At 67.5% G+C, this 9,480-nt stretch overlaps 1 long non-coding RNA gene across 1 annotated transcript; it reads left to right on the top strand.

Moving 5' to 3' along the window:
* Positions 1–441: 441 nt before the first annotated feature.
* Positions 442–6,657, top strand: LOC136050009 (uncharacterized). Its single transcript, XR_010622365.1, has 4 exons — positions 442–454; positions 2,165–2,356; positions 6,379–6,441; positions 6,514–6,657. It is a non-coding gene; the product is annotated as an uncharacterized LOC136050009 (long non-coding RNA).
* Positions 6,658–9,480: the final 2,823 nt, after the last annotated feature.

The following is a 9,480-nucleotide window of genomic DNA, read 5'->3' as shown; positions in this document are numbered from 1 at the left end:
CACGCCGGAATTGGGAGCGAAAGGACGGAGGATGAAATCACGGCCGCCACGTGGGGGCCGCAGGGCAGGAAACGAGGTCGAAAGGGATGACGGGAAGCGTAGTTCTGAGCCCGGCGGAGCGCTCCCGGGGGACAGAAAGAGAAGGGAGTGCGGATCGCAGAGCGCAGCCCGCGCTCCGTTTGTTTGTGTGGGGTTTGTTACGGCCCAAACGGGCTGGAATGGGACGGAGAGCGGAGGGGGCCGCGGTGAACAACTCCCCCCTCCCGCCCTTTTCCGGGCACGGGGTGTCATGGCGGCGGTAGTTCGGGCGCCACTTCCGGTCCCTTTGCAGCGTATGTGGGAGAAACCGGAAGCGGACTACAGCGCTCCGATCGCGTCGGACCGGAAGTTGCGTCACGGCTGGGTTTGGGGGGGGGGGCGAACGCGACCGGAAGTGGCGGCGACGGGAAGAGGGGTCGGGGCTCCCACGGGGGATAACGGGGAGGGGAAGGGAGGGACCGCGGGGCCCATCGGTTCCCACGGGTTCTGATGGGGCTCTGCGGCGGACGCGGCCTCCCTCCAGCAATCTACGGTTTCCATTGGGGTTAATGTGCGCCGCTATGGGGTCTGATTGGCGGTCCCAGGGTCGGGGTTGGACGGACTACGGATCCCACAGTGCTGTGCGCGGCTGTTGAGAGCGATACCGGGCCCTTGTGGTGATCTATTGTGGTCCGTGTGCGTCTGTTATCGTCCGTGGTGGGTCTGAGGAGCTCTGTTGGGGTCCGTGGGCATCTGGGGCTCCATTTGGGGGGTTTGTGGAGCGTTATGAGACTCTACTGGGAGTCTGTGGGGCGCTAACAGGACCTACGGAGCACTGGGGGTCTACTAGGAGGGATCTTTGGGGCTCTATGAGGGCCCAGTATTGTCTATGGGGCACTGCGGCTCCTCGCGGCCGCCCCCGGGACTCCATTTCCCATCTCTCCCCGCGCGCTCCCGCCTCTCGCGAGATTTCCCCCCCCCCCCCCCCCCATCGACGCAGCCCGTCGGGGGCGCGGCTTCCCGCCACGCGCCTGTCGCCAAATCTCGCGATATCTCCCGGCTCATTCCCGGGAAGAAATCTCGCTTCGTGTCCCCAATCGCCGCTGTTCGTTGGCGAAATCTCGCGGGATTTCAGTTCCCGTCACGCCGCTCAAACTTCGCGCTGTTCCTCGCCCCCCTCCCCCCCCCCCCCCATCAGTTGAACTCTCGCGAGATCTGTTCCCGTTCAATTAAGCCCCCAGACATCGCCGCGCTCCGTTCGCGTCGAAATCCCGCGAGATCACATCGCACGTTCCCCTTCAGCGCGAGACCTCAGCAGCCCTCACCTCGTTGAGACCTCGCGAGATTTCCACGCTTTCACCCCCCTCAATTCTCTCAAACCTCGCGCGATCTCAACACCCAGAACGCTCATCCACATCTCGCGAGATTTCCTCCCTCGCTGTCTCTTCTCCCTCCTCAAACCTCGCGAGCTCTCCGCGACCTTCTCTCCCTCCCCAATTCCACGCCCCTCGCGAGATCCCTCCTCCACCCCACGCGAGACCTCCCCTCCAACCCTCGCGAGACTTCTCCTCCTCCACGCCCCTCGCGAGATCCCTCCTCCACCCCACGCCAGATCCTTCCCTCTTCCCCTCGCGAGACTTCCCCTCCTCCACGCCCCTCGCGAGTTCCCTCCCTCCACCCCACGCGAGACCTCCCCTCCAACCCTCGCGAGATCTCTCCTCCACCCCACGCGAGCCCTCCCTCCAACCCTCGCGAGGCTTCCCCTCCTCCACGCCCCTCGCGAGCTCCCTCCCTCCAACCCTCGCGAGACTTCCCCTCCTCCACGCCCCTCGCGAGTTCCCTCCCTCCACCCCACTCGAGTTCCCTCCCTCCAACCCTCGCGAGACTTCCCCTCCACCGCACGCGAGCCCTCCCCTCCAACCCTCGCGAGACTTCCCCTCCTCCACACCCCTCGCGAGACCTCCCCCTTTTCCCGCCTCCTTCCCCCTCGTCGCCGCCGCCATTTTGCCGCTCGGGGGCTCCGCGTTCGGCGGACTCCATTTCCCGTGATCCCCCCCGAGCGCGGAGGGAGGGCCGCGGGATTCGGGGGCGGTGTTGGCTTCTGAGGGGGGTGGGGGGAGGAGGGGGGAAAGGAGGAGGAGAGGAGGGGGGGGGGGTGTGGGGAAAGCGGACGGAGGGAACGAAGGAGAGGAGGAGGAGGAGGAAGGAGCGGCGGCCGCCATTTTATGGCGGTGGAGCCGCGGTGCGGCTGAGGGAGGGGCCTCCCCTCCCCCTCCCCCCTCCTCCTCTCCCCTCCCCCACCCCGCGGCGGACGGACGGACGCCCCCGGCCGGGACAGGTAAAGATGGCGGACGCGGGAATTTTTCCTCTCCACACACACACACAAACCGCTTTTTTGCCCTCTTCCTCCTCTCGTTTTGTGTTCTTCCTCCTCTTCCTCCCTCACGGCGGCGGACGGCCGTTCCCGCCCGGCGGCCAAAGGGCGGGAAAAGGAGCGAGGGGACGGAGGTGGGGGGTGGGGGCGAGGAGGGGGTTACGGGGTCTCAGTGTGAGGTTATGGGGTCGGGTTGTGGGGTTATGGGGCCGGGATGTGGGGTTATGGGGTCTCAGTGTGGGGTTATGGGGCCGGACGGAGGTGGGGGGAGGGGATGAGGGGGTTATGGGGCCGGGGTGTGAGGATATGGGGTCTCAGTGTGGGGTTATGGGGCCGGACGGAGGTGGGGGGCTGGGGGGGAGGAGGGGGTTACGGGGTCTCAGTGTGAGGTTATGGGGCCGGGGTGTGGGGTTATGGGGTCTCAGTGTGAGGTTATGGGGCCGGGGTGTGAGGTTATGGGGCCGGGGTGTGGGGTTATGGGGGCGGGATGTGGGGTTACGGGGTCTCAGTGTGAGGTTATGGGGCCGGGGTGTGGGGTTATGGGGTCTCAGTGTGAGGTTATGGGGCCGGGGTGTGGGGTTATGGGGCCGGGGTGTGGGGTTATGGGGTCTCAGTGTGGGGTTATGGGGCCGGGGTGTGGGGTTATGGGGTCTCAGTGTGGGGTTATGGGGCCGGAAGGAGATGGGGGGGAGGGGATGAGGGGGTTATGGGGCCGGGGGTGTGGGGTTACGGGGTCTTAGTGTGAGGTTATGGGGCCGGGGTGTGGGGTTACGGGGCTGGGGTGTGAGGTTATGGGGCTGGGGTGTGGGGTTATGGGGGCGGGGTGTGGGGTTATGGGCCCTCAGTGTGAGGTTATGGGACCGGGTTGTGGGGTTATGGGGCCGGGATGTGGGGTTACGGGGTCTCAGTGTGGGGTTATGGGGCCGGGGTGTGGGGTTATGGGGCCGGGATGTGGGGTTATGGGGCCGGGGTGTGGGGTTATGGGGCCCGGGCGGAGGTAGGTGGCTGGGGGGGAGGAGGGGGTTTACGGGGTCTCAGTGTGAGGTTATGGGGCCGGGATGTGGGGTTATGGGGCCGGGGTGTGGGGTTACGGGGTCTCAGTGTGAGGTTATGGGGCTTGGGTGTGGGGTTATGGGGCCGGACGGAGGTGGGGGGAGGGGATGAGGGGGTTATGGGGCCGGGATGTGGGGTTATGGGGCCGGGATGTGGGGTTATGGGGTCTCAGTGTGGGGTTATGGGGCCGGAGGGAGGTGGGGGGGAGGGGATGAGGGGTTATGGGGCCGGGGTGTGGGGTTACAGGGTCTTAGTGTGAGGTTATGGGGTCGGGATGTGGGGTTATGGGGCCGGGGTGTGGGGTTCCGAGGTCTCTGTGTGAGGTTATGGGGTCGGGTTGTGGGGTTATGGGGCCGGGATGGGGGGTTACGGGGTCTCAGTGTGAGGTTATGGGGTCGGGGTGTGGGGTTATGGGGCCGGGGTGTGGGGTTACGGGGTCTCAGTGTGAGGTTATGGGGCCGGGGTGTGGGGTTATGGGGCCGGGATGTGGGGTTACGGGGTCTCAGTGTGAGGTTATGGGGCCGGGGTGTGGGGTTATGGGGTCGGGTAGTGGGGTTATGGGGCCGGGGTGTGGGGTTATGGGGTCTCAGTGTGGGTTATGGGGCCGGACGGAGATGGGGGGGAGGGGATGAGGGGGTTATGGGGTCTCAGTATGAGGTTATGGGGGCGGGGTGTGGGGTTATGGGGCCTCAGTGTGAGGTTATGGGGCCGGGGTGTGGGGTTATGGGGTCTCAGTGTGAGGTTATGGGGCCGGGGTGTGGGGTTATGGGGCCTCAGTGTGAGGTTATGGGGCCGGGATGTGGGGTTATGGGGCCGGGGTGTGGGGTTACGGGGTCTCAGTGTGAGGTTATGGGGTCGGGTTGTGGGGTTTGGGGGCCGGACGGAGGTGGGGGGGAGGGGAGGAAGGGGTTATGGGGTCTCAGTGTGAGGTTATGGGGTCGGGTTGTGGGGTTATGGGGCCGGGGTGTGGGGTTATGGGGCCAGACGGAAGTGGGGGGGAGGGGATGAGGGGGTTATGGGGCCGGGGTGTGGGGTTATGGGGCCGGACAGAGATGGGGGGAAGGGGAGGAGGGGGTTATGGGGTCAGGTTGTGGGGTTATGGGGCCGGGGTGTGGGGTTACGGGGTCTCAGTGTGAGGTTATGGGGCCAGGTTGTGGGGTTATGGGGCCGGACGGAGGTGGAGGGCTGGGGGGGAGGAGGGGGTTATGGGGCTGGAGTGTGGGGTTATGGGGTCTCTGTGAGGTTATGGGGTCAGGTTGTGGGGTTATGGGGCCGGAGTGGGGCACAGTGTGGGGCTATGGGGCCGGGGTGTGGGGTTATGGGGTCCGTGTGGGGCTCAGTGTGGGGTTATGGGGTCTCAGTGTGAGGTTATGGGGCCGGATGGAGGTGGGGAGGAGGGGGTTATGGGGCCGGGGTGTGGGGTTATGGGGTCGGTGTGGGGCTCAGTGTGGGGTTATGGGGTCGGTGTGGGCTCAGTGTGGGGTTATGGGGTCGGTGTGGGGCTCAGTGTAGGGTTATGGGGTCTCTGTGGGGCTTAGTGTGGGGTGATGGAGTTATGGGGTCGTTGTGGGGCTCAGGGTGGGGTTATAGGGCCGGGGTGTGGGGTTATGGGGTCTGTGTGGGGCTCAGTGTAGGGTTATGGGGTCTGTGTGGGGCTCAGTGTGGGGTGATGGAGTTATGGGGTCGTTGTGGGGCTCAGGGTGGGGTTATAGGGTCAGGGTGTGGGGTTATGGGGTGCGTGTGGGGCTCAGTGTGGGGTTATGGGGTGTGTGTGGGGCTCAGTGTGGGGTGATGGAGTTAGGGGTCGTTGTGGGGCTCAGGGTGGGGTTATAGGGTCGGGGTGTGGGGTTATGGGGTGCGTGTGGGGCTCAGTGTGGGGTTGTGGGGTGTGTGTGGGGCTCAGTGTGGGGTGATGGAGTTATGGGGTCGTTGTGGGGCTCAGGGTGGGGTTATAGGGTCGGGGTGTGGGGTTATGGGGTCTGTGTGGGGCTCAGTGTGGGGTTATGGAGTTATGGGGTCTGTGTGGGGCCCAGTGTGGGGTTATGGGGTCTGTGTGGGGCTCAGTGTAGGGTTATGGGGTCGTGTGGGGCACAGCCCAGGGTTATGTTGGGGTGTGGGGTTATGGGGCTATAGGGTCAGTGGAGGGGTCGGTGTGGGGCTCAGCGTGGGGTTATGGGGCCGTGGGGTCACTGTGGGGTTGTGGGGTGGCTGTGGGGTCTCTGGGGCTGTGGGACTTCAGTGTGGGGTTATGGGGCCGTGGGGTCGCTGTGGGGTCTGTGTGGGGCTGTGGGGTTGCTGTGGGGTTATGGGGCCGTGGGGTCCTTGTGGGGCTGTGGGGTCGCTGTGGGGTCCGTGTGGGGCTATGGGGTCCGTGTGGGGCTGTGGGGTCACTGTGGGGTCCATGTGGGGCTATGGGGTCCGTGTGGGGCTGTGGGGTCGCTATGGGGTCCGTGTGGGGCTATGGGGTCCGTGTGAGGCTGTGGGGTCGCTATGGGGTCTGTGTGTGGGGCCGTGGGGTCGCTGTGGGGTCTGTGTGGGGCTATGGGGTCCGTGTGGGGCTGTGGGGTCGCTATGGGGTCTGTGTGTGGGGCTATGGGGTCCGTGTGGGGCTGTGGGGTCGCTATGGGGTCCGTGTGGGGCTATGGGGTCCGTGTGGGGCTGTGGGGTCGCTATGGGGTCCGTGTGGGGCTATGGGGTCTGTGTGGGGCTGTGGGGTCGCTATGGGGTCCGTGTGGGGCTGTGGGGTTGCTATGGGGTCCGTGTGGGGCTATGGGGTCTGTGTGTGGGGCTGTGGGGTCGCTATGGGGTCTGTGTGTGGGGCTGTGGGGTCGCTATGGGGTCTGTGTGGGGCTATGGGGTCCGTGTGGGGCCGTGGGGTCCCTCTATGGGGCCGTGTGGATCCCGCCCCACATAATGCCCCCCCCCCCCCCAAGGCCGCCCCACCGACACCGTGGAAGTGGAGTGTGAGGAGGAGGAGGAGGGCCCAGCGCACACAGGTGGGGTCCGCCCCATAGCGCCGCGCCCCATAGCGCCGTGTGGGGCGGCCCCATAACCTCCCCTCCCCGTAGGCGGCTGTGTGGGGCGCAGGCTGGGCCGCCCGGGCCCCCCCTCCCCCCCCCGAGAGGGATGAGGACCCTTCGGCTCCGCCCCCCATGGGCCCCCCCCCACAGAGACCCCCCCCCACCGGGCGCCCCACACCGCTGCTGCTGCGCCCTGAGGTGAGACCCCCCCACGCTGACCCATAGCGCCCCCCCACGCTGACCCATAGCGCCCCCCCACGCTGACCCATAGCGCCCCCCCCCACGCTGACCCATAGCGCCCCCCCACGCTGACCCATAGCGCCCCCCCACGCTGACCCATAGCGCCCCCCCACGCTGACCCATAGCGCCCCCCCCCACGCTGACCCATAGCGCCCCCCCCACGCTGACCCATAGCGCCCCCCCACGCTGACCCATAGCGCCCCCCCACATTGACCCATAGCGCCCCCCACATTGACCCATAGAGCCCCCCACATTGACCCATAGAGCCCCCCCACACTGACCCATAGAGCCCCCCCACACTGACCCTCCCCACGCTGACCCATAGAGCCCCCCACACTGACCCCCCCACGCTGACCCATAGCGCCCCCCCACGCTGACCCATAGCGCCCCCCCACATTGACCCATAGAGCCCCCCCATTGACCCATAGAGCCCCCCCACACTGACCCCCCCACGCTGACCCATAGAGCCCCCCCACGCTGACCCATAGAGCCCCCCCCATTGACCCATAGCGCCCCCCCACTCTGACCCCCCCACATTGACCCATAGAAGCCCCCCCATTGACCCATAGAGCCCCCCCACACTGACCCCCCCACGCTGACCCATAGAGCCCCCCCACACTGACCCCCCCACGCTGACCCATAGAGCCCCCCCACGCTGACCCATAGAGCCCCCCCACGCTGACCCATAGAGCCCCCCCACGCTGACCCATAGCGCTCCCACGCTGACCCATAGAGCCCCCCCATTGACCCATAGAGCCCCCCACACCGACCCCCCCACGCTGACCCATAGAGCCCCCCCACGCTGACCCATAGCGCTCCCCACGCTGACCCATAGAGCCCCCCCACATTGACCCATAGTGCCCCCCCACACTGACCCCCCCACGCTGACCCATAGAGCCCCCCACATTGACCCATAGAGCCCCCCCTACACTGACCCCCCCCATTGACCATAGAGCCCCCCCACACTGACCCCCCCACGCTGACCCATAGAGCCCCCCCACGCTGACCCATAGAGCCCCCACGCTGATCCATAGAGCCCCCCCACGCTGACCCATAGAGCCCCCCACGCTGACCCATAGCGCCCCCCCACGCTGACCCATAGCGCTCCCCACGCTGACCCATAGAGCCCCCCCACATTGACCCATAGTGCCCCCCCACACTGACCCCCAACGCTGACCCATAGAGCCCCCCACATTGACCCATAGAGCCCCCCCTACACTGACCCCCCCATTGACCCATAGAGACCCCCCACACTGACCCATAGAGCCCCCCCACGCTGACCCATAGAGCCCCCCCCACACTGACCGCCACACATTGACCCCATAGAGCCCCCCCCATAGAGCCCCCCCACACTGACCCATAGAGCCCCCCCGACCCCCAGGACCCCCTTAGCCCCCCAAACCTCACCCAGCCCCCCCCAGGACCCCCATAGCCCCCCCAAACCTCACCCAGCCCCCCCTCAGGCCCCCAGGACCCCCTTAGCCCCCCCAAACCTCACCCAGCCCCCCCCAGGACCCCCATAGCCCCCCCAAACCTCACCCAGCCCCCCCCCAGGATCCCCATAGCCCCCCCAAACCTCACCCAGCCCCCCCCAGGACCCCCATAGCCCCCCCAAACCTCACCCAGCCCCCCCTCAGGCCCCCAGGACCCTCTTAGCCCCCCCAAACCTCACCCAGCCCCCCCCAGGACTCCCATAGCCCCCCCAAACCTCACCCAGCCCCCCCCCCAGGACCCCCATAGCCCCCCCAAACCTCACCCAGCCCCCCCAGGACCCCCATAGCCCCCCCAAACCTCACTCAGCCCCCCCCCAGGACCCCCATAGCCCCCCCAAACCTCACCCAGCCCCCCCTCAGGCCCCCAGGACCCTCTTAGCCCCCCAAACCTCACCCAGCCCCCCCCAGGACTCCCATAGCCCCCCCAAACCTCACCCAGCCCCCCCCCCAGGACCCCCATAGCCCCTCCAAACCTCACCCAGCCCCCCCAGGCCCCCCATAGCCCCCCAAACCTCACTCAGCCCCCCCCCAGGACCCCCATAGCCCCCCCAAACCTCACCCAGCCCCCCCCAGGACCCCCTTAGCCCCCCCCAAGGACCCCCTTAGCCCCCCCAAACCTCACCCAGCCCCCCCCAGGACCCCCATAGCCCCCCCAAACCTCACCCAGCTCCCCCCAGGACCTCACCCAGCCCCCCAAACCTCACCCAGCCCCCCCCAGGACCCCCATAGCCCCCCCAGGCCCCCCATAGCCCCCCCAAACCTCACCCAGCCCCCCCAGGCCCCCCAACCAGCCCCCCAAACCTCACCCAGCCCCCCCCAGGACCCCCAGAGCCCCCCCAAACCTCACCCAGCCCCCCCCAGGACCCCCTTAGCCCCCCCAAACCTCACCCAGCCCCCCCCCAGGACCCCCTTAGCCCCCCCAAACCTCACCCAGCTCCCCCCCAGGACCCCCATAGCCCCCCCAGGACCCCCATAGCCCCCCCAGGACCTCACCCAGCCCCCCAAACCTCACCCAGCCCCCCCCAGGACCCCCCATAGCCCCCCCAAACCTCACCCAGCCCCCCCCAGGACCCCCATAGCCCCCCCAAACCTCACCCAGCCCCCCCCCAGGACCCCCATAGCCCCCCCAAACTACACCCAGCCCCCCCCAGGACCCCTATAGTCCCCCCCAAACCTCACCCAGCCCCCTCCAGGACCCCCATAGCCCCCTCCAGGCCCCCCATAGCCCCCCCAAACCTCACTCAGCCCCCTCCAGGACCCCCATAGCCCCCCCCAGGACCCC

Source organism: Cyrtonyx montezumae, unplaced genomic scaffold (genome assembly GCF_038088225.1).
Source record: "Cyrtonyx montezumae isolate F1298 unplaced genomic scaffold, pur_monq_1.0 scaffold_221, whole genome shotgun sequence".
Lineage (NCBI taxonomy): Eukaryota > Metazoa > Chordata > Aves > Galliformes > Odontophoridae > Cyrtonyx > Cyrtonyx montezumae.
The sequence above is the reverse complement of the archived record's forward strand: the minus strand, read 5'-3'. Positions and strand labels throughout refer to the sequence as shown.